This window comes from Camponotus floridanus, unplaced genomic scaffold, assembly GCF_003227725.1.
Source record: "Camponotus floridanus strain SB8 unplaced genomic scaffold, Cflo_v7.5 scaffold16, whole genome shotgun sequence".
Lineage (NCBI taxonomy): Eukaryota > Metazoa > Arthropoda > Insecta > Hymenoptera > Formicidae > Camponotus > Camponotus floridanus.
This window is the reverse complement of record NW_020229281.1, coordinates 1,636,798-1,662,713: the sequence shown is the minus strand read 5'-3', so window position 1 is coordinate 1,662,713 and position 25,916 is coordinate 1,636,798. Positions and strand designations below refer to the sequence as shown.

The following is a 25,916-nucleotide window of genomic DNA, read 5'->3' as shown; positions in this document are numbered from 1 at the left end:
TGACGATACGAAGAAAGAGGAGAGCGGAGCAAAGAGAAATGAGATTCACGAACGGGACGGATGATCAATGATACTTTCAAGCACCGAGTGATCTACAAACCTACTATTGTTATAGATATTCGTCAAGCGGGATAAATCGTTCCGGGATTTCGAGGGTATCCTCTACAGAATATCCTCCATGATATACGTACTAACAATATATATATATATATATTTGTACATACATAAGCATACACAAGCATATTGTGATGTGCGTTCAATGTTTCGTGAGCAAAATTTTATTTTCGAGCAAATAAAAACTTGTTCCCCCTCGAGTCCTGTCGTCGAAATGACCGCTTATTGGACAGTTGCTTTCTGTATAACACCGTTGAATGACGCCGATTGTTATTACCATTGAAATATGTTGCCGTCTCCCCGAGAAAGAGGGAGCAAAATAAGAGACGAGAGGCAAGAGATAAGTAGAAAGTATCGCGACAACGGGATGCGGAAGTGCTCCGGAGATATTTAGCCGATTTTCCCATTCACGTCGAAGAAAGTGAAGGCCGACGAGCGGTAACAAAGGGAATCGAGAGAGAGAAGAGGAGGAATAAAGAGGAATTCTGATCTCTCTCGTTCGCTCGCTCGCTCGCGAAAAGTCCCTGGAGAAATAAGAAGGGCAGCCGAGTTCTTTCGCTCGGGCACGAGGAACCGTTGCACTTACTTCAATACAGCCGTCCCCTTTTCACAATGTGCAAATGCACCGCGTTGTACAGACAGGCTATATTGCGCCATCGTGATAACTCTCTGCGCGATGTTAACCCGCGGGGTTGGCGAGAAGCTTGCGCGACTAAAGTAAAACAGAAACGATGCGCGAGAAAGCGCACAATGTCATCGTATTTTATCTGTAATATACGATTACAATTATATAATTAGTAATATACACAATTATGTTATTATTACAATGTGTTGTGCTAATTTTTATTATCAAAAATACGATTATATACAGGATATTTCTTAATAAATGCGAAAAATTTAGATAATTCTTTGTCGAAAATTAAGAAGGGTTTTCCATATAAACATATACTCCTATAATATCCCTGTGGACTTACACCCCTCCTCTTTAGTTTTTATTATAATTTTGTTTTTGTTCCAATTTTCCCAACATTTACTCTAATTTTATTTTTATTTTCAAATTTAACTTCTCGTAATTCGAAACCTATGCTATTTAGCACCTATGCTATTTGTGCTATTTAACAATCTGTGCTATTTGTGCTGTGCACGATAACGTATTTTATTTTTTTTCTTGAAAACTAATGATTTTATGAAAAAAAAAGAAATAAAAAAGTTTCTAAATAAATCAAACTTTTTAATGCATATTTTTAGATGATAACATTCCGACCCATTAAAAAGTTCTAATAAAATATTGAATAGGTTGTTAGTTTCATCCCCTTAACAATACGGGAGGCTAAAAAAATATTAATAAATAACCTTTTTACTAGTAGAAAATATTCATCTAATTTCATTTCTTTAACTTGTTCCAAATTTGAGAAAAAAATAAAAATTTAATTTTTATCCTCAATTTTGGAGGCGTGTAACTTCACAAGGAGGGTTGCAGAAAATCTCCCCTTAATTTTTGACAAAGAATCATCTTCTAAAATTTTTCGCACTTATTAAGAAACATCCTATATGATTTAGATTCTAGACTAAAGTCGTAAATACATACTTAAAGTAGTCGGAGCGACTTTTAATCGGAATTAATGCCATAGAAGAATAATGAGATTTTTCTATGACCGTAAATTTCGCGAGAACGTAACTATTCGCTTCGCAGAACCAAAGAGATCATTTCGTAATCGTTTCTCGTGTCCTTCGAGCGTAAGCGAATTTTCGTCCGCCATTTACCACGGTCGCTTTTGCCGTGGCGGATATCGGCGGTTATCTTCGCAGAGATCTATACGAATCTCGACGGGGATTTCTCGGCGTCGTGATGGAATTGTACGAATTGTACCGAGAAACGCGGTTGATTTTCGTCATTTGTCTTTCTGATGCTTTAAGCTGCGATTAATGACCTTCTTTTTATGAAAATTAAGTTCGTAATTTCAATTATGTGTTAAGTGCGGGAAAAATCTTTACGTTTATTACAGTTTTTAATAATATTATATGCAGTTTCTCTCCTTCTCTGTTTTTTCCTTTCACGAAAAAGACGCTCAAGTTTTTAATTATTCTTCTTATCATGATTAGATCTATTTCATAAAAGTGGCCATTTTTTAAAGAATACAATGGTTCTTTTAACATGCAAATTATGTACACGTTAAGATAATCATCAGTCATAAAATAATTTGTGCGAAATTTTAGTTTGAGAAAACACATTTACTTTATTGGCGTTAGAAAAATTTATCGAGAATGGAGAAAATGTTAAACGTATCCGATGTAATACTTGCTGTACGTTTAGAAGAGCTTCTTCAACTTTATAACGACAACGTTCTTTCGAAAATTCTTGGAGAAGATCCAAATATCGAAGAATATAAGTGAGAAAAGTATTCATACTTCTTATGGAATAATAAGCATTCTTAACTCGATTCTTTTAATCTTTCGCACTGGCATGTGAATGAATCTGAATAATCGAAGAGATTATTTTACTATTTTCCTAAATTGCCACTTGTAATAGCATTAACATAAATTTCCTCTTTTTCCTTTTTTCGGTTTTTGTCGTATTCGATAATCACAAAGAAACGAGAAAAATATTTTAGCGTGCCTATAATTCTAAGAATACACAGAAAAAGAGGATATTCTTGTTTGGAAGATATATTTAGTTTTAACATGGAAATCTTGAAATGAGATTATATTGCGTTAATTAAAGAAAAATATAATTGCTTGAATAATTGTTTACTTGAACGATGCCATTTTATATAGTTCAATCGAGAAAAATATATTCTTATGATTTAAGATTTAATTTTCTTGAATAGAAAAGAAACAATGTTAGATAGAAAATAATATTTTTAAATCAAAGATTATAATTTTCTGAAAGTAGAATTAAATAATTATATATTCTTGAGCTGACAATTATAATATTAAAATAAGACTATAATATTGTTGAAATTTAAAATTATTAAATTCTTCTAAAAAGATTACAAATTGTTGCGTATATACGAAACAATGAACGCGTTAATTTAAGTATATAAGTTTTGATTTGACACTTATTTTCTCCCTGTGTACATTTCAGTGATAAAAATATTATTCCAATAGCCTAAAAAAACCGATTGAAAAATGAATTTTTCCGCCTTATATCGATCCTTTGTCACCTCGATAATGTAATACCGACGTACTGTTAAGTTTCGGGCGAGAGACATATAAAGAGCTACACGGAAAGCAAGTTCGAGTGACCATCTTTCCGACTCGCTTCCCGATGCATCAACATGCAAGCCGCACGAAAACTAAGATGGATGCGCGAGAATAAGAGAGAAAGAGAGAAGGAGAGAGGGAGGATTTGCTCTCTAGGAGTTTGTTCCCCCAAGAGCGCGGCACGAAGCATTGATTCCTCAATGCGAGAGGAGAGTTACAGCTTTGTTTACTACGAGGGCGACGAGCTCAGCGCCGTCCAGTCTGGCTTGGCGCTGGCTATACTACTGTCGGTGTCTTCTTTTCTACCGGGTCGTCTCTCTCCCTCCCATCTCCCGCGCCCGCTACCCTTTTCCCAACTCGCGCGAACGTCTGGACCGGGAGACCTATAGTTAACGTCAAGATCAACTCTCCTCCAACGTCCTTTCCAACGTTCTTCTTCCACGCGAGTACTCCACGGTGCTCCCCGCGTACGCAAACACATTCACCAGACCTAGGCGGTTTATATAGAACCGTGGAAAGCGAAAGAGCGGCGAACTGAGCCAACCCTCCCATCCCCCCGTCCGACCATTGTGTATGTGGAAAGTTGGACCACATTCCGGTTGAATGTATTACAACCACTTAACCCGCAAGCTGTCGAGGCCTTCAGACCGGAGAATCCATGCGGCATCCCACGTACCTACTAGATAGTTTGTTTAATCGGCGCATTAAGTGCTGATGACTCTAGCTTGAAGAATTGCACGATGGGAAATTTCTTCTATTCTTCCATTTCTTCTGCATTTCTTCTTATACAAATATTGTATCCGTAGTAATTTGCACACGTGTAATTCGTTGCTCTTATTTGTGAAATCTTACAAAGTTAATCCCCTCTTCTGAGAAAAGAGAATTAACTTTCGTAAGAAAGACTTTATCGTTTGTTATTATTAATTTTATTAGAATAGATATATATGCGTTTTAAACTGCGCGTAACGTTTACGGCAACTTTTTACTTTTGTAAACAGCCACCTCCAGGTATCGGGGGATTTGATAAAAATTTGGAAGGTGTAAAAAAATACAATAGAAAAATATCACAGTTAACACTTCTTGTTAACAAAACTTGTTAACAGTCTGTATAAAGTTGGATTGGATTAGCACTCGAACTGTCGGAAATTCGAATCGTGTCCTCCGGCAACTTGATTTAACAAATTGAATGCAATAAATCGCGTCCGGACACACAATCGTTTTTTTGTCGGAGTTACGTTTTTCTAGTTTTTATACGATAACAGTGTGTGTGTGTGTGTATTTGTAAAATTCTTTCGCTTACGTAAATTTGAGAATTTCTCGTTTAAATCAGTGAATGGAAACGTGGAAACAACGAGACGAGGTACGTCGTCTTGCGAAGCTTCTTCATCAACAGACCCTTCTCGCCACACCCTTATACCACACCGTCTTGTACAAGAACTTGGGGCATCTTATAGATAAATGTATTAGGACCACTTATCCCACAAGCTGTCGGGTGCTTCGTGCTTGTAGGCAACCTCTCTTAATTATCATAGAGCGCTAAGCCATTGCGCAGACCGGAAGTATGAAAGCACCGTCGTGAGTGCTAAAAGCACCTAGGAACTGTCAAAGACTTTAAACAGATGAGATTATCTCGCAACGAAGTGCGAAGTCCACGCGTTATCAAGTTTCCCATTAAACAATGACGAAAAAATATACAATCGTTAAATAATTAATTTGCATCATTTTTGTCGCAGATATAATGTGACACGATTGTTTCCCAACGTGCCGTAAAAAACAAGAAGCGTTTAACAAAAAGCCGGACAAAGAGTTGAATAAGGAAAATATAATTTCAATATTAAACAACGCCTTCTCATGCATTTTTCATATTAAAAATGGAAATAGTTGCGCGTTTGAAAGAGCCGTAAAAGAGAGCATCGGAACAAAATGTACAGGAAACGACTAACACGAACAAGCTTAATGTTTCATATAAATTTCGCGAAATTCCGTCTTACATAAAGCTGGAGGAAAGATCGATACATATACAATGTCGAACGAACTTGTATTTCCTGTACGCAAAGGTACAACCGAAGCTCTGAAACATTATATGAATGAGATATAAAATATTTCGTCCTGGCGTCACATTTTCATCAAACAACCGAGTAGCGGGATCGTGACGATGGCGACAAACCGGATGCTGCTTCTTGTCAGCCGAGGAGACATCGCGACATAGCAAGGAGCATCGCGTCGTTTCCGCTCCACCCTCGCGCCCTCCGCTTGTCAACACGTTCTTCTAGCAGAGTTCGAGCAGCCACCCCTCTCCTCGATCCCTCCCAGGTTCCGCCAGTGCCCGCCAACGGAACGTAGCAGGGTTGAGAGACGTGATTCAATTTAAAAATCATTCGCTAAGTGCCCGGACTGAAATATCCTCTTTTTTTCTTTGTTCGAGGAAACACATCGCCGCGCCCTCCTCCGTTTTGGCCATTTAGCCTCCCTCGCGCTTTAATTCACGCGGTCCTGGCGGACCCCCGGCGCTCATGAATCCCCCTTCGACGTTTCGACGCCGAAATATGGACGGCCCGGCTCGAACCGCTCGCTGGCAACGGCTACCGGACCTGCGGTTTAATCGTCACGTCGGTAATCTAACTGTCTCACATTACGCTTCGTTCGCTTCGCGAAGGAAAAAGGGAAAAATAAAATGGCCGCGAGCGCGCGCGCTCACGAGCGACAAACTGTGTGTTTGTCCATTTTGCCGGACGAGATATGTTATCGAACGTTATTGCGTTTAAAGAATGTGTGAGCGTAAAAAGTACGCGGTAGCAAACAAATAAAAACTGCCCGAACGTTTCGGTATTCAATGATATTGAAAATTGTGTTTTGTTAGCTGTGAAAAATTGTGTAAAAAATATCAAGCACACATGCAAGAAGACATACTAAAGCAAGCTTTATGAATTAGTTAGCTTTAATTTACATCGTTTTATACGAAGCGTGTTAAAAATGTTAAGTGAAAATATGGCGAACATGCATCTGTTAGATAACATTTAAAAAATGAATATATGACGTGTTTTTATATAAAATTAAATAAATTTTTTTTATGCATAATTTGCATAATAATTTTATATGCATATAATTTTGTATAATAACTATAAAAATTGATAGACAATTAAATTATGGAGAGTTAAAGTGCGACATATTTTTATATAGTTAGAGAAACTTTCATATATAAAAATTTCGTATAATTTTGCGTCGCATTAATTTTCTATGTCGCATTAATTTTCTATGTCGCATACATTTTGTAAAATTAACTCTTTTCAGCAAAAAAAAAATAGATCTTTTTGCAAAGCGTCGAATCTTTGTAGATCGAAAACTTAAACTTTTTATAAAACAACTAAATACTATAAAGTATAGATGCGGTACATAGTTATATAGTTATGAAATATGCAAAATAAATGGGAAGAAAGATAAAGTAGAGATATACAGGAATATATATTCTTTCAAACACGCTATAGTTGTCCGTTTACGAGGATACAAAGGTTGCGGGGCGACTTGAAATCGAATCGTTACATTATTCCATAACGTCCTGACGTCTCCAGTCATAAGTTACGAGATTCCAAAGTGCAAGAGTGAATTCCCGCCACTTGGAGCAAGATCAGCGGCTAACTTTCACGCACCATCGTAAATCCGCTCTTGTACTTCGAAACTCCGTAACTCACGATCGGATCATCGATATGATACATTATGGTGTGCCATCGGGATTCCCGCTATGATCTCTGGTCTATGACCTTTGTGGCGCGCTAAAAATACGCGCTCCAAGAGAATGATATGTACTCGGCCGGCGCCGTCTCCAAAGTGTATTTTCTCACATTTGGTAGTAAAATCAAGTAAGAAAGCACAGCATACTCGAAGCACGATGATCTACGCGCGATACGTAAAGAAATAGTTATTTCCTCGCGCGAGCCGAGCGAATTGAATTAAATTCTATTTGCAATTTTTATTTACATTAACATTACGTAAATAATTCATTAAAAAAACAAACGAGAAATATTTCATAAAGATATCAATTAAACTAATGTTGTATAAAAGTCAACTTGAAATTATTTTTGTTAAACAGAGACATTATATGTTACTTATTTAAAAATGAAACGTTAAAAAGCAATGTAAATGAAGTAAAAATATTATTATTTCTCTTGAGACCTAATTTAATTTAAGATGTGGATGTGAATTTTAAGATTATTAAAATAAATTTTTCAAAAAGAAAAGTATTCGCTCTCTGTTAAAATTAGTTTGCAAAAAAGATTCTCTCAATAATGTACAAATCTTTTTGAAATGTGTCATATAAAAAAAGAGATTGCGCATGCACAAGAGATCAATCTTTCATATCATATATTTTATTTGTGAAAGATTAGTAAAGGTTTGAAGAGAAGTTCATGAATACATTATTAATATGCGCGTAACTATTAGAATTATGTTCCGCAATTGACGCCTATTATCGATATTTAACTAATATCGATATTAAATTGGTTATTCATGCTGCTTTAGCATACAATTGTTCAAGAGTAGCGACATTATGTTATGTGTACACCTGGATGGTAAATTATCGAATAACATTCTGATTAATTATTACAATGACTACATCAATGTTTCTATTCATTTACCGATTAAAGATTGTCATATAAATATCTAAGCTACATGGAAAGTTAATAATGCTAATTCGCACGCTTATGTACATATTAGTTAGTATACATTAGTTATTCGAAATTTCTATTCAGAAATTGTATATCGTACCTAAGATATTATTCATGCGGATACCTATAGATTTATGGTAACGTAATTACTGAACACAATATGGAATATAAGTGAAAACTTTCCTCATGAAATATTTGCTATTTTTAAATTTACGTACTAATATAGAAAGTTATAATAAGGTCAACGAATTTATTAATCACTTCTAATGGATTTTATATATAATTAGTACCCCTTTTTATTTTTTCATCTTGTTGTTTTTGCAATAAATTTATAATTTATTTTTCGAAAAATGCCATTCGAAATCTTGTAAAATTAAAAGTAATTTGATTTCTAGAAAATAAAAAAATTATTACGTGAAAAAATAAAGTTTATATTAACGCAAACAATTGCAATTATTCAGGAGCGAGATTTATTAAGACAGTTCGGCTGCGTTAAGGTGAAAAGTATAAAAAGATAAAAGTTCTAACTTCAATGTTGACTTTTCAAGAAATTTATTTTTTACAATTCTTTTCTATTTATAAAATTTTTTTATTTTTTTAGAAATCAAGTTAAATAAATGGAAAACTATACAGATTGCAGTTGCAATATCTCTTTCGAGATATTGGAAAATGATATCCAAAAGAAAAAAACAATTATAACACTTTTCGTTATTAAAAACTGCATGATGCAGCTTTGATTTAATGCACGATCGATTGACGTAAAACAATTGCAATATTACACATTATGTAGGGTACTAGACGCTGAAAAATTGTCATCTTAGCATCTTAGCAGCTTGAATTCCCAGGCCGCACGCGAATGCACTTTAAGTGATTACAAAACTTCTTTCGCTCGACGTGGACTTCCTGTCTACTCGTTACGATAAAGTTTAACTCATACTAATTATTAGTGCTAGATTGAGAAACGTATTACATAAATTACGGTGCTGAACAAACAAAAGTATCCATGTTTGATAAAAATTTTACAAAGATTTATTTTCTACATAATTCCCGCATTATTTAAAGAGCTCGTTAAACAAATACTGCATATATGTTTGTACAAGCAATGAATTATTTACATGTTTCATTTACATTAATTATAATATATATATGCGAGGCAGTGAACATTATACATTTTCTAGATTGACGTATATATAGAGAGAGAAGTTTATGTTTACATTCATTTATATATTCCTTGTAATAACGTCTAAAATAAATTCTTAATTATCGCTTTTGTGATTAAAAATCAATTTTGAAAGCCAAAATTCGACAAACAAATATCTGTTGATTTACATTTTAGGACACGATTAATTCATTATTCTTCTCATGCAGCTTGAATATTACATTATTTGTTACTCATTAAAGAAAATAAATGAATGAAAAATTATATACAATGAAACTATATTTATTCACTTATTTTTTGTTGGATTTTACTGAACAAATTAGCATTAAAAATAATATTATTTAGTAAAAAGTATATGTAAAAATTAAAATGATATAAAAACGTAATAAAATCGAAACGATTTTTTTTATGTAAAAATATTTGCGTATGACATTTTCAAAAGAACTGTTAAAAAATTGGAAAATTGATAACACATTTATTCGTTTTAAATTAACATCTTTATCAACGATATCAAGAGTGACAATTTTAATAAACTTATTCCTATTCCTATTATTATTCCCTATATTCTTATTCCTATTACTGATTATATATAAACTGTTATTAAAATCTCGAAAATCGATTCACAAGATTTCCAACATGCTTACAGTACTCGAGAGTCGCGCAATCGGAATGAAAATGGAGAGAACAAGGGGAGAAGGCAAGGAACAGGCGCGACTAAAGGGAGACCGCTCGGATGTTGCTTCCCATCAGCTAAGAGTGAAGGTTAGTTGCGGTATACGTTTCTCTAGTCAGGGCACGCGCAGCGCGTAATTGTGAGGATGTCGGAGGGTGCGCAAAATCGGAGACGTTAGGTAGCGAGAAAGGGGCAAAACGGGGGTGGTGGAAGGATGGTCGAAAGAGAGGCAGTCGCGAAGGAAGGATGGAGGAAGCGTGCGAGAGAAACCCGAGAAAGAGAGACAGAAAGAGAGAGAGAGAGAGAGAGAGAGAGAGAGAGAGAGAGAGAAAGAGGAAGAGAGAGGGAGAGGGAGAGGAAGAGAGAGGGAGAGAGAGAGAGACTCGAGGTCATTCGACGACGACGATAGTCGGCGTTGCGGCGAACGAACAGACGGAAAAGGTGATGTCGACAAGGCCGGGGCTGCGGCTCATTAAACCACCCCAGTACTCGCGCGGCATACGGAATCGGCAATAAAATCATCCCCCGATCATCGGGGTGATAAAAGTAATGCCGTTCAACTCTACGTACGTGTACGTGTGTGTATGCGCGCGCGCGTATGTGCAACGTAAAAGCAATTGAAAATTAAAACCACCTCTGCGATAATTACTCACGTAATTCTTATTGTAAAATGCACGCTTTAAATTCACGATTGGTATCACATATAACGAGACGATGGATTTAAATTTCTGTTTGCTTACATTTCAAATTGCACATGTATAGGCGACGTTACTTTTCAGTCTGCTTAACGATATTATTCCTTTTTTCTTTCTATTGTCTCGTTATAATAAGTTATTGTATTATTAATTTTTAACGAAAAATATCACAAAAGTATTGCATTTTTGTAATATTAATATTAATATTACTATTATAATATTACTTTTTATAATATTTATTCTTTGCCAGTTTATTCAGTAAAATTCCTAACAAATATCGCAACTCGCGACACAATTTATATACATATTTATATAATATTTTATTTCTAAAAATGAAAATTTCTCGAAAAGCTTCAAAAGAAAAAAATTGTTTTATAAATAAATTTTCTAAACATACACAAACACAAATTGTAATTTTACAATTGCGATATTCGTGTAAAATGTCGTCATTGTAAAATAAATAGAATCAAAATGAATGCATATGAAAAAATCCTGTTTAATAACAAACTAAATAATTTAACATTTAATTTAATAAATAATAATTCACATTTTCGCTTTTGCTAATTCAAACTCAAACATTAAGAAAACAAATATAAGAAACAAAAATAAGAAATGGATTCAATTATATTCCTATCGGTTTATATTTTTTTATTATATTTTTTCATTTAAAGTATAAGAACATTGCTAAATTTATATGCTAAAGAATTGAATAAAAAAATAAATGTATCAAAGCGCAAAGCCTCGTCTTTAAATCTGCTGCAGCGTATTTTATACATTTTTCACAACTGTTTTTGCAAAGAATATCAAACGCAATCGCCGACACGCGACCGTAAAAAGACAAGGCAAACGTAAGAAAAGCTCGAAACGCGATATACCGGTTATTTAAGATTCTTACAAAGAATGAACATAAAGTCAAACGCGATGCATCGGGATAAATTTCCGCGGCCGGAACAGCCGGGAAGAGATAAACGAAACTCCCGTTCATCCGTACATAGAGAACTAATAACGAAGTTTAAGAACTCCATAACTCGGCGGTAAATATTACAGTCGGCATACCGTTTATGGCAAAAGCTGAATTGTTCCGCTCTTAATCTCGCGATTATTCGCGTCGGGTGTGGAAAATGTTTACAACTAATTTCAACACATTCCTGAGAAGAAAGACGCAATAAGAAATAACTCGTAATTTCGTTTTGCTCGATATTTCCGCGCATTTCCGCTTAAATATTCCAACGCGCGCGCGCGCGCGCGTGCACATACTTTCGTTTTTAGTTAATTAAATACAAGTGGCTATAATATACGAGCTTTTCGATACAGGTACAAGTGTATCGACCCGCTTTCTCAAAATCTGCTTACGTTTCGACTAATTAAATTTTCGCTCGTCGCACTTTACAATGCGTCCCGGTGCATAACTTTACGCAATCTGATATTACGCGCCTCCGTACGCGCTCTTTTTGATTATTTCGCTTTTAGTTACAGAGTCGTGCCCGTCCGCCCTCGTTCCTGCACATGTGCAGAGATAACTAGTTCATTTCGCGAGCACGGCAATTTGCCCGCGTGCGATAATAAACTAACAAAGGGGGGGGGGAAATCATCGGGAAGAATCGCGATCTACCCCCGCACCGGGAGGGTCCAGGAACGCGCGCGTTGTAATAATAAAAAAAAAATAGAAATAAAAAAAGGGAGAAACAAAAAAAGGAGAAAAGAAGCTCCAACCTTAACTTTTCCACGATCGACGATGCTCTTCCAGTCGAGCCACGGCACTGCGCGCAAAAAACAAACTTTCGAACAAAAGTTTTCCTTAATTCCGCCCGCGAGTTGTCGGACGTACGTGACGAGATATTCCCTCTGGCGTCTTCCTAGGACAGAAGCCACGAACCTCTTCCTAGGAAGGACGCCAATTCCCTGCGCCGTCAAGAGCCCTGTCCTCCGAGACAGATGAAAAACGAGTGTCTGAGGAGGATGGCTGGCACACACGGCTGACCCCCCTCGAAGAGAGATAAGATACCAAAAGAAATAGGCGTATGCACATGGAATAATTTAGCTTTTCTGTTATCGCGTGCAATTTGTTTCGATTTTCCAGAACCCTCGTTACGTGGACCGAAGCAAAATAATTCAGAGACATTTCGAGGGATAGATACGAAGGGAAGGATGCGAAGGATTTCTTGTAAAGAAGATTAAGGTCTTAGAAAAACTGATAATTATTTTATTACGATTAATGAACAAAATATCATCAACAATATCACGAGTATAATTCTATAAAAAAAAATTATGACATTTTTCAATGTATACAAGAGGACTGGACTTTATGTGCAAATATTTATATTCATATATTTTATTTTTATATATGATTTTATTTTATATATGATTTTTATATCTATGATATATTTTATTTATTAATATTTTTATTTCATTTCAAGAGAGATATATTTTCAAAAAAAAAAAGTATATTATTTCAGACTATTTTTTTACACATGTATATTTATAAAATATCCAAATTTCTCTCTTAATAAGAGAAGAGCTTTTACTTTTATGAGGAACCTATTTTTAAGAGAATTCATGTTTTATCTCCAATCTTGTAAAACTTATAAAACTTTAAAATACCAAGCAAGTGTCTCCAAGATTATTATCTTTATATGAATATATGATTATCTTTATATCCAGGCCCGAATATATATACATACACTCACCCTTTTTGCGAAGGGCAAATATAAAGCTCTACCGCGCCGCACAATATCTTTCATCGCGAATGTGTGGTAATTTGTTAACCGAGCGCACATGTTTGAGAATACGGGGTTTCGTTTTTCGGATGCCGCTGTTGCACACGGAGTACATTGTTCGCCCGGGAGAAGACGCATTGGATAATTCATCCGCGCGAAAAGTGGCAAACACGGGACATTTCTCAATCCCCTTTTCTCTTTCGCCGAAGAACGCAAGAACGCCGAGTGCTCGATCGAGTTCGCGCGATCGACTTTGAGAGCGCGGCTCTTCGAGAGAGAGAGAGAGAGAGAGAGAGAGAGAGAGAGAGAGAGAGAGAGAGAGAGAGAGAGAGAGAGAGAGAGAGAGAGAAAAAAAAAGATCCTGGATATATTTGCAGCCCCCGTTGGGTGTACGTGGAATAATCCAAACGGCCCTACTATCGCCTACTATGATCTGTTTCTTTCCACGAGCGTCCTTTTCCACCCTCGCATCCGCACCCACTCTTATTCGTCAACGCGCTCGTCCTCCCACGTCTCTCGCGCGTGAGAAAACAAACGGGGGGGCGGAGGGGGAGGGGGAGGGGGAAGAGGGACAGACAAGTTACACAAGAGCGGGGGCGGCCGTATAGCAATGCGAGCGGCGCAAACCGGGCGAGGCGTTGAGGTATTTATATTGGCTTCTCGCAGCGTGACAGTGATCTACTGGGAATTCGACCTCCCATCCACCCTCGCGTCCCTTTGTCTCTCCTTTTTCCGCGTCCCCACGTTCCTCCTCTAATTCTCTCTCGCGCTCTTGTCCGTTCCTCCCTTTTGTCTCATCCCCGCCTTTCGCAAACCTTTGACTCCTTTCGCTCGCACCATCGCCGGCGACGTCTTCGCGACACAGAAACCACCGAGGGAAACCGAGCTGTGGCCCACGGTGTCGAAGTAATAAAAGCCGCGCCGATCCTAGACAGCTATTAGGCCATAGCTAAAGGAGGGGGCGAGGGGCTTTCACCGTTCGTCGACGTGTGTGTGTGTGTGTGTGTGTGTATTGCGAAAATAAAAGACCCCGACTTTGCGGTGTCCCGCTCCGGCGATGGTGTCGCTATCCAACATATTACCACATACGAATAATAGTTTGCCGTGTGGTACGTACGCCGGGCCACAATAACGTCAAATCGAAAACTTTCGCCGTGAGTTTTGCGCAAGATTGGAGAACGCGCGAGCTTCTACGTAGCCGGAATTATTGGAACTGCGATGATATTGCTGTGCAAAGGATGAACATTCGAGGGAAGACTGGCTCTTGATTAGGTAAGAAATAAAAGCGATTTTCAATTAAAAAGCGCAGACAAATTGTCGAGGACAATGCGGGGAATTTTGAAGGACAAGACGACAAAAATATGTGAGAGATAACCGACTTGGTAACTCTTTAAGTAGCGTGGCTAATATAGGGACAGCTACGAATTAATTTCTAATTGTTTTCCTGCGAGATAATATTTTGTCACGTAACAGAGAGAGGAAATATATATACATATAATCATATTTGTCGTGTATTTCCCGTCCACAATGGAGACTCCACTGTGGAGATTCATTTAATTTTGCAACGCGCCGTGGAAACGGATTTACAAGGATGGGCGCTGAATCGTCGCATTCAGCGTGTAAAAGAGGAGGGTGCGACCGGATGAGCCTACACTGCCGCGAAAATAGCCGACCATAAAAATGTCCGATGGAAACGCAATTAAAAAATTACTGGCTCGTATATATCCACTCGGCAGTGCGGCCTGTCGGAGGCTGTTTGTTTTTTTTTTTTTTCGTTTTTTTTTTCGTTTTTTTTATTTCGGTCACAACAAATCGATCGACATTAAAATAGCGACATGCTTGCGTGTGTCCACGTGTACACACGGGCGTGCACTGCAACTTTGCATCGCAATCTTGATGTTTTATCGGTTCGATATATACCTGTGTACGCAGAGGAACGAAACAACATAATATTTGTCAATTTTGCACCGATAAATGTTGAGACTCTGTTGCGATATCGATTCATCTATTTTGTGGTCAAATAAAAACGAAATGGTAGAATTCCCGATACTCTTGAAAAGCAAATTAGAAAATTTAGTAGGGAAAAAACTGGAAAACTGGAAAACGGAAACTACGTTTACCGCAATAATCGAGGCGCGCGACAGAGCATTAGTATAACCGTTGTTTATTTAATGCCAATTTATGGAGTATGAAAAAAACATGGAGTATAACGGAAAACACACGCGAGCGGCGAATGACTTTCTTAATCTTAAACGATTTGAGGGATTCTATTATAATACCATGGCAATCCAATGAATTGCATTAATGTGATTCCCGTCGTAAAAGTAGGATTAGAGGTAGAATTTTTATCGGGCTCGGGACGTCTCGTCCTTTCTTTCTCGAGGAAGTTGGAACCGCATCGAGACTATCGAGAAGAAAGAGCGGAAATCAAAGGGGCGGAAAAAAGACGAGGGACCGGGATGAAGAAGGGAGGACGGGCGGTACACGAACAGAGAGAATTCGGGCATTACTATAGAGGGAACGCGGAGCTGTTCGATTGTTGCAGGGATGTCGCGTACAACTTTACCAATATCCAACACTACGACACAAGAGAGAGAGAGAGAGAGAGAGAAAGAGAGAGCGTGTGTGCCAGATGATACGTGTGTATACTACATGCCGAAGATCTCGTTTGGTCGGTGTCCGAATGGACGATGAATTTACACGAACGGCGAGATATCCGGGAAACCTGAATACCCGGAGTATGTCGCTCCCTTTCTCCCCCCTTCCCTCCCAGCCTCTCGCTCTTTCTCTCGCCTCCTCCCCCGTATCCAGACATTGATCGGGGATGTATACGGATTAATATGTCGCGATCGCTGCGCCGGAGAATGGTGGACGATTTATCGGAAACTGTGAATAACTTTATCTAGGCGAAGGGACGCAACGGACCGGCGATTTCCGAGTGAATCGCGCGAAACATCGATTGAAATAAGGATGAATGAAAAACAGAGAGGTACTCTCGCACTCGTTAAATGTAAATTTTACACAAGGTTAGTCTAGATACTCTCAAGCTTGTCGTTAAATCGATAAAAAAAAAGATCCGACTAGTTACTGTATTCTTATAGATAATTCCGGGATAGATGGATTGTGAGATTTTATAGACATATCGCGGGTATTAGACGCAAGCGTTTTGAATAGTAAGAGGAATATTTCAATATCTGCCTGAAACATGCGTGAGATTTAATAAACTCTTTTATTATTTTATTCCAAAACTCGCGCTTATATTTAAAACTGCATCTATTCGCGATGAGATGAACATTTGGAACCGCGGTTATAAATCAAAATATTTGTTTTCAATGTTGTTTTCATGTCCGAGGAGCGGGCATGTCCAAAAGTTGCAGCTATTGCTGTTGTTGCAGGAGAGAAGGGGAGAGGAGAGGGCGGGTAAGAGAAAGAAAACAGCTACAGGAAGAAGGAAAGTTGCGGGATAACTGTTGCGAGACGTGAAAGAGGCGCAGTCGAGCAGACATTTCCTTCTATCGGGGACGATTTGAGCTACAGGATGTCGCGCGCAACTTTTCCAATATCCATCAAAAGGGGACCGCACGAAAACGCACGTATAGACTGACTCGTGCGAATTTACACGCGCATATACGTATAACGATATCGCGCGAAATCGCGTTAGCGAAAAGTTACTATTTGTGCCCGCGACACCAAAGTTCCTCTCTCTCTCTCTCGTCGGGTCCATAAATCGCGATCTCGCGCTTTTTACGCGAGACGAAAAGTGTTTCAAAGGCGCGTAAGATGATTCCGACTTCTCTGTCCTCTTCGTGAATGCGCTCTCGTCTCGTCTTACTATTACTTTGCAGAGGGAACGCGCACAGATTTACATACTTTGCAACTCCTCCGGGCAACTTCCGATTTATTCAGATACAAAATAGAGTAGCTAATTCGCAGAGTTACTTATGTACAGTTACATTGAAGTTACACTGATATCAGTTCATTATACATGTAACTTTACTTTGTATACATATATAAATATATATATATATATATATATATATATAATATATACAGGATGTCACCTTACCTCGAGAGCTTTTCAAAACACTATAATAAAAGTATTTTTTCATCGAGTACTTTCGAGTACTTTCGAGTTATGAAGCTTGAAATAATTTCTTAATTTTACATGAACCATAAAATATTAATTTTTCGATTATCTTCTCCTAATACTTTTATGTACAAAATAATAAGAGAAATCAATTGGTGTAAAGAAAACACATAATTGTTAATTGCAAATTACATATTTTTTCTTCGAAACAATTATGTGTTTCCTTTACACCAATTGATTCCTCCCATTATATTTTGTACATAAAAGTATTAAGATAAGATAATCGAAAAATGAGTATTTTACTAGATATTATATGGTTTACGTAAAAATTAAGAAATTATTTCAAGCCTCCTAACTCGAAAAGTAGTCGATGAAAAAATACTTTGTTATGCGTTGAAAAGCTCTCGAGGTAAGAGCTTTCTTTTGGAAAGAGATTGCCCCGACACTCTGTATATAATCATCCTGTTGTCTATTACTACCTGTATATTAAAGATTCGCATAAATGCACTGCTAGGTAGAAATTTAATTTTCATTTTCGAAAACGCGACGTCTGGTTTTCTTTCCAGAGTTTCACCCACTTCACGGGATATCACGCAGCGATATCGTCCGCGAGCCCTTCATCTTATTATCCTGCACCTGGTGCGTTTCATACGTGACCGGCACATCCGAGCGACGCGCACAAAGAAAGCATTAAACGGCGGATAAACAGCACTCGTTCCCATGTCTAATGGCTCTCATACGTCTCGGTCATATTCGCGATCCACGCGCGTGTCGGATATGAGATATCTACGTCCGCGCGGCTGCAAAACACGCGGTATGAATATTTACAGGGACGCTAGTAATGATTGCACGTGGATCTCTCGGCAGAGATTTAGCAGCGTCCCCTCTCTTCTCTCTTCTGTCCCTAAAATTTATCGGATGTAGTTTAATCCGCTATTCGCGCAAATTTTCTTACTCGCGATAGATCGCATTCTAACATTATACATTTCCTTTTATCGTCCATTTTGATGTTTCACCATTAAATGAAAATTAATTCTATACAATCTGCGAATCAGGAAAAGCTTAGTTTATAAGCGATACACTATGTGTGCAGGTAATATACCTAATATGACCGGATGAACAAACATTTCGGAAAATCTGTGATGTTTATGATTAATCAGGTGTTATGAGAAATTTTTATTTTGTAGGTTATATTTTTTGATTAGAAATAAATATATAAAAGTTGAATAAATATTTTTTTATTTACGAAAAATAAATAAAAATTCCTGAATTTTTAAATAAACGTGTTAAAGGTATTGCGATGTACAGACATTTCATATTTAAAAACTTATGATATGTATTTAACATTTTTACATCTCAAGTTCTTTTGGCGACTTTGAAATTATTTTATTCATTAGGAAAATTAAAATTTAGATCAATTAAAATATTTCGATATTTTATTAAATTACATTAGCTTTTAATTTTGACTAATAATATTAATATCATAAATATGAAAATGTAAATACACGGAAAGTGATATATATATACATACGCATCATTAATGCATAACATGATTAATTAAGACGAGCAAACATCGAAATTATATTTTTTGCTTACATTTATCGCTTTCAATGATTGACAATATATGAATTTGCATATTCATTTCCCGTATATGTGTGTGTGTGTGCAATCTCTTAATCACTGTCAATCACCGATTTCAGAATTTCATTCGAATATTAATCCATCAAATTGTCTGTCATTGCCAAAAGACGCGCAGTTTTCGTGGATTTTTTATGCAAAGAGACGACAAAAGGTATTTAAAAAATAAACTTTTGAAAACATACAGTATGCTTTATATTCTGAAATGTTTTACGATCCTCATCGGAACAAAAAGTATAAAATATTTCTAGAATGCCCTTTGATCCGATGTACAAAGCATCTCGATGTAACGATCGTTGATATCTTATATAAACGAGATTCAATAGAATTGCAGTTAGTAATATCGATATAGAATTCCAACAAATCAAACGATTTTCGTTTATTTTTAAAGATTGCAAAAATACACCGAACACGATGGTAAAAAATGCGTGAAAGTGATAAAGCAGACATTTGGCGATGCTTGTGTTATTTATTATGTAAAATGCACGGAATGTGAGCGGTCTCTTATCCAACGAATAAACCGAATGAATCTAAAAGTTAAATATTGATTTTCTACCCGAGTGTTCAGTTTTGCTTTCACTGCACAAAATCTGTAAACTCGTTAATTACTTTCCAAACGAAATAAAACGAAAGTCGCGATTAGCCGGTGAGAAAAATAATTGCGAAAGCATCAAAAGCGATTATCTTTGCCATCATCATGAAAAATCACGGATTTCCCTAAATGATGGCGTTAGTCCTTCCTATGGGAATAGACTGTGTCGTGATTGTGTATATTTATATTGAATGTATTGATAAAGGATAAAATTGCATGCAACTTTGCCGAGATCCGACAATGTTTTCAATAAAATTGGAATCAGAACGCTTCCGATAATCGAGTTTCTAATTTATACGCACGTTTAAATTATTGAAAAATTCTTCCCTTTTTAATTCACTTTCCAATCCTATATCTACACCTCTTTTCTTTCTTCTCACCTCAAATACTTTACGCTCGTTTATATATTGCGTATTTGCCGTGATCGTAAATCAGAAATCAGCTCCAACAATGAGGTATAGTTCTCTCACATCGGGAGGAAATACGAAGCGCGAATTTTTATCCTACTTCTACCCGCGGAGATTCGATAAATTCTCAGACAGAAACCGCCTACGCAATTTCTGTCCAATCACAGACTGGGGAAATCAAAAGAAAGAAGAGTAAGAACAGAATAGAATGAAGCGACAAAAGTATTGCCGATTAAAAATCAAGCATACATCTATTCCAAGTGCAAGGAAAATCTGTGAAAAGAAGAACTTGCATAAAAGCTGGCATATTTTTTTCGATATTAACTCTGTCAATTTATCGCGTTTTGCATTCATTTTGATTCTTTCGTTCTTTTTCCCACTTTCTCCTTTATGAATTTTGATTATTTCCAGTTGTAAAAATGGAATATCGCAAGAGCTGATTGTATCCTTATTCGTGCTGCATTCTAGCGATTCTTTGATCCCTTACGTTATAAAACATCCTGAAGAATTAATACAAGAATTTATAAAGTTTTTCTGATGAGAAACGCCAGAAAGTGTTCCTGTCTTTAATCGATCCCGCCGTACTTCGACAAAATATAATTGCTCTACGAAAAATTATACAGCGATAATAGGTAATATTACCTATAAAATTTCCCAGGAAAATTCGATAAAAAATTCCGGCAATCAATCAAACGCGTCCGCCGTTTCATCTATTCGTTTTCGCATTTTCATGTTGAACGTATAGGACCCAAAAACGTATTCTCTAGAGCCTGCTCTATCTCGATCGAAAACCAACAGACCAGTCCGAATCTCCCTATCGATACTTGCGTTTTCGCTGAGTAACCGTCTCCTCAAAATCACTACGCTTTCGACACGTGGCGTATCAACACCACGAAGTAACAATCAGAAACTCTGATTGATTTCGCAGTTTGTCGTCCGAATTCGCAGTCCCTTTTCCCACGTTTGATTTCGTCACGTCGTTAGTTTTTCGTCGATATTCCCCCATCGCTTTCCAATTATATTCGAAACTGAAGAAATTTGTTCGCGTCACGCAAGAAGCGTACTAAAGAAACACCCATTGACTTCGTTAAATTCAATGGGAAAGAGCCAACACAGAGAGTACCGCAAATAACATAATTTTATTGCTATGTAATTATCATATTGATATTTGTATCCGCACAAGCCATAAAGAAATATATTCTATCGATGCTGGAGGTATCGTTCTAAATTTATTGGCGTAATGTCCAGATTATATTTTATTTATTAATAATTTTATTTCGTCTCAAGAGAGATATATTTTCAAAAAGAAAAATGTATATTATTTCAGACTATTCTTCACACATATGTAATATCCTTTCTCTCTTAATAAGAGAACAGTTTTTACTTTTACGAGGAATCTATTTTTAGAGAAGAGAATTCATGTTTTATATCTCCAATCTTACAAAACTTATAAAACTTAAAAATACTAAGCAAGTATATCCAAGATTATTATATCTTTACATGAATATATTATTATCTTTACGAATGTATACGAATGTATACATATATTCGGGGCTCTATCATAAAGGGATATATTCCATCGATACTATTCTAAATTTATTGGCGTAATGTCTCGATTATAAACTATTGCTCTCGCGGCGATGTAGCAAGTCGAACCGAAGAGTTTATCGGCGTTCTCTTACCCTAATCCCACGTTTCCACTGCCGACTTATCGTCGGCGAACTTCTCTTGGAGGCGCCGGGGTGTACTATGCGAGATATAACTCAGAGTGGCGTAACGGTTAGAAGATAAAGAAGCAATATTTTATTTGGACGCGAATTTCTCTCTATATCGCCCAAAGCCGATTCCTTTCTTCCCTCCTCATTTGCTCGTAGGAGGTAAAATAATTTTACAGGCAAATATCCCGTTTGTGCGGATTTTTCGTTGAAAAAGAAGCGCAGCAGGGGGAAAAAAATACCGGCGCGATGGCAGGTACATGACACCGTGGCACACGCGCATTGACGTATGCGGTGCATTTTGCGAACATACGACGTGAAATGGACCGGGCAGGAGAGAGAGAGAGAGAGAGAGAGAGAGAGAGATTTCTCGAAAAATAAACGCGTCGGGGCATCATTTTTTTTCTGTCGGTTCAACAGCGAATCGTTATCACGCCATTTGCCCCGGTCCGACAATAATTTCGGCCGATCGAATCAACGACTCGTAGGCCATTTTCGCAAGAACCTTTCGTATTCGCGCGGCGCTCGATTTGTATATACGTTATAAATGTTGTATCACGCTCTTTGCAGGACGTCATCACCAGCGGACATCTTGCCGTGCATTTTAACATGACATATTTGCGCCTTTGAATCCCATTATTTTCTTACTGCTCGCGGCATCATACGTATTCATGATGCCCTCGTAGAACGTGAGAAATATATACGGATCCCTGATCTTTTTGCTCGCGTTATTCAAATTAGACGAAACTTTGTTACATGAAATTGTGACGTTACGGAAACTGACGTTGTATCCGAATTTCTTGCGCATTTTCATCAAGAATATTATCCAAAGTCACACTTGTCATTACCGCCGCAAAATTTGCGGCAATTATATGGTAATTATTAATGAATGCACGTGAGCGAGAACCTCCTATCTGCGAAAACTGAAAAGTCGATGTCAAAGTAGATTTCTTGCACATTTTCATCAAGAATATTATCCAAAGTTACACTTATCATTATCGTCGCAAAACATATTATGCAGCAATTAGATGGCAATTATTAATGAATGTAGGTGTGCGAGAACTTCCTGTTTACGAAGACCGAAAAAATAGATACCAAATTATATCGCAGTTTAACACGCACACTTCAAACTTATATATTTCTTTTCTTTTTTACTCGTTAACGTAAACACACGTCGCTTATTTTTCACTCTTAAAAACGACCGCTATTACATATCTGAAGGAATGTTTTAGTTTTACAAAATATACGCAAAAGATTAGCGTTTCCAATTGGAGTGTTAGCGGAATTTCCGTTCCCCGGAAATACATAAACGAGTTTTGGATTACTCGCGCGCGAGTTGGCCGGACGCGCAAAAATATCGATCCGCCCTTTAACAAGCCCGTGCAGAAAAAAAGCAGGAAATCTTTGGAATGCAGGAAGCGACAATGAGAGCGCCGCGCGCGCGAATGCCGATCGCATGTAAAAAAAAGGGAAAAAAAGAAAAAAAAACATGCCACGCAACGCGCGCGGTTTTCGATCGCCGCTGCAGCGCGCGCCATTCTTTGCATCCCTTTCACCCTTCTCTCTCTTTCTCTCTCTCACTCTACTTTTTTTTGCTCGTCGCGCCGGAAACTCCCGCGGTTGGCGGCGAAACATTTTTCCATGGACGTGGGTGCGCGCCGACATGTGGAATGAGGCACCGTCCGACCGTTGAAAGCTTTTTAATGACCGGCAAAACGACAGATCGCACTTGGGCCAGGATCGGCTCGTAGAGAAGGGCGATTGTGTGTACATTTCGGATTTCCTTCGCTTTCACACTTATAATCGACCAATTTGCGAACTGTTTATTTCGTTTCGAGACTTTCACGAAATGTCTTTTACATCATTATTCATTATTGGGACATTAATTAGTAACGATTGTCGATCGTGACAGTTTTCAAACAGATTGTTGTTCGCTTATTATAATCAAGCGAATATTAAACGACATTTCAACGTTTTATATGTCGTTCTCGTGCAATTATTTATGAAATAAAAGCAAACAAAATGACAAATAAATTTGTTGATTTTTCAACTTACAATTAATAATTTAAAAAGTTCCCTATTTAAAGAAAAATGTAAAGACATCTCATTTTTCATCAAGAATTTCTTCTTCTTTATTCATTACTGCTATGAATTAATCGTCAGAGTTCCAAACATTTTTTTTTTTTATTAAACATCTTTTATATCGATATCTGAAGTAATCTAACTGTGAGAAAAATAATAAAAAACTTTCCTCAGTTTCTTAGCTCTTTAGCTTTAAAGACACGCATAGCATACTATATATTAAGATTAATATTATAAAGATTCTTGTGCGCATGTGTCTTGACTTTATTTCTTTCAAAATAAAAACGTAAAATCCGATACATCAAACCTTCCTCTTTGTTTCTCTCTCGCGGAAGATTAACAAGTTGTAAAGAAAGGATATGGATTTCACATAAGAGCGTGAAAACACGCGAAACAGCCGGTTCCGCACAATTAGAATCGCGGATGCAATCGCGGGATTCGCCGGGGAAAAGTTTTGAATTGAATACTTGGTCCTTAATTAAGAGTGGGGTATAGACACGGGGGATCGTCCCACGAGTTTTTCGCAATCGCGGGGGTGCGGGATGCGGGAGGGAGGCAGAAGATGGCTAACTGCTCGCGCGACACATACGCGCGCGCGCGCGTGGGCGAGACGCCACCGACGGAAATGCACGGTCGTTAGCGACCGAACGGGATGAAATGACTTGCCCAAGGGTAACGCAATCAGCATTCCCGGTTTAATGAGCCCCGCGTATCCACCCTTCCCTGCCTCTTTCTCTCCCTCGCTCTTGCCCTCTTTCTCTCCCGCTCTCTCTCTCTCTCTCTCTCTTTCTATCCTTGGTACGCGTAAACGCTCCCGCTCTCATCCGACTGGATTGTGCTTCCTGCGTCACTCTTAGGGATTGTACACTTGCCCTCCTGTCGCTTTCACAGTAGGGACAGTGGAGGCTCGCAATCGTGACCGGGGTAATTACTACCCTTTCAAAATAGACACTCGTGTCGTATAAGCAGCTGGGCAAAGTGCATTTGACGATATAGCGGCTGAAGAATCGATAGGAGAGATATCGTAGAGGGAACCCTGTGCGAGGAGAAAGAAAAGAGTAATGAAAGAGGAAAAAAGTGTACGGAACGAAATGAAAAGTGAGATGGATGAAGCGAGAGAAAGGGAACGAAAGCAAGAAAAAAAGATACAGCCGAACATATAGATGAAAGATTGAAACAAAGAAGCAACAATGAAACGTATTAAAATATAATTTTCAGGGAAAAGGAAGAAAAAGTTACACACACAAATTAAAGTTAAATAGAAATATAAAGACAAGAGAGAGAGAGAAAGAGAGAGAGAAATAAATGAAAAAGAACGAGAAGAGATAAATCCTGAGCAAAGAATATGAAAAAATCTATGAGAAAAAGTCATAATCAAGAGAGAGGCGGAAAAAGGAAGGAATGAGGCTGGAACTTGAATGTAAAATCGAAACAAGTAATCGTGTAGTGAAAAGAAGAGAGAGAGAGCGAGCGAGGAGAAATTAACGCGGGACAAAAATCCGAGCGAATTATAAGAGGAAGGAAAGTCGAGAGGGCGAATTGAAACGAGTCAAGGGCGAGGAAGGTGAAAACCCGGAGGGGGGGGAGATAGAGGGACGGAAAGAGAATGAAATCCACGCGTCGTGCCGCGCTAAAGTGCTGAAAGGTGTTCCGATGTGTCCGCGCTAATCGGAGCGTCAAAGCCCCCGTATCTTACCGAGCGGAGCCGTCTTCGAGTGTATAAGGCGTGGAGAAACGGGATGAAAGGATTTGGCGCGGGTTGACACACGCGGAGGGTTGGAATATCGAGGATTTTCGTAGAGAATCTCTGGCCCATTCCCGAGGCTCCGAGCATAATCGTTTAACGCTGTCGCCTTGTCGGATTGCGATGATCGAGGAGCGAAATCGACGCGACACATTTTTCCTTTTCAACCAGCCCCTGAGACATTTCGTAATTATAAAAGAAAGAGAAGGGGATAGAAAGAGAGGCGCGACTTATACGTGATATTATATAATTGTCGGCGCTATCGATCGATATACGTATTTACATTATGTGATTTCATTGTGCGATTTTATTAAATTGTCAAGCCATAAACTGGTAAAATATAATGGCACGGAGTACGTATTATTATATAGTTGCAGCGAATATTCTCTTAGCACGCGGGTATTATCCGATTTTGTATGGCACGGATT

General features: G+C 37.8%; 1 protein-coding gene across 3 annotated transcripts in view; it reads right to left on the bottom strand.

Moving 5' to 3' along the window:
* LOC105248352 (lachesin) overlaps positions 1-25,916 on the bottom strand; it is a 213,575-nt gene that overhangs the window by 76,543 nt on the left and 111,116 nt on the right. The window lies entirely within an intron of this gene.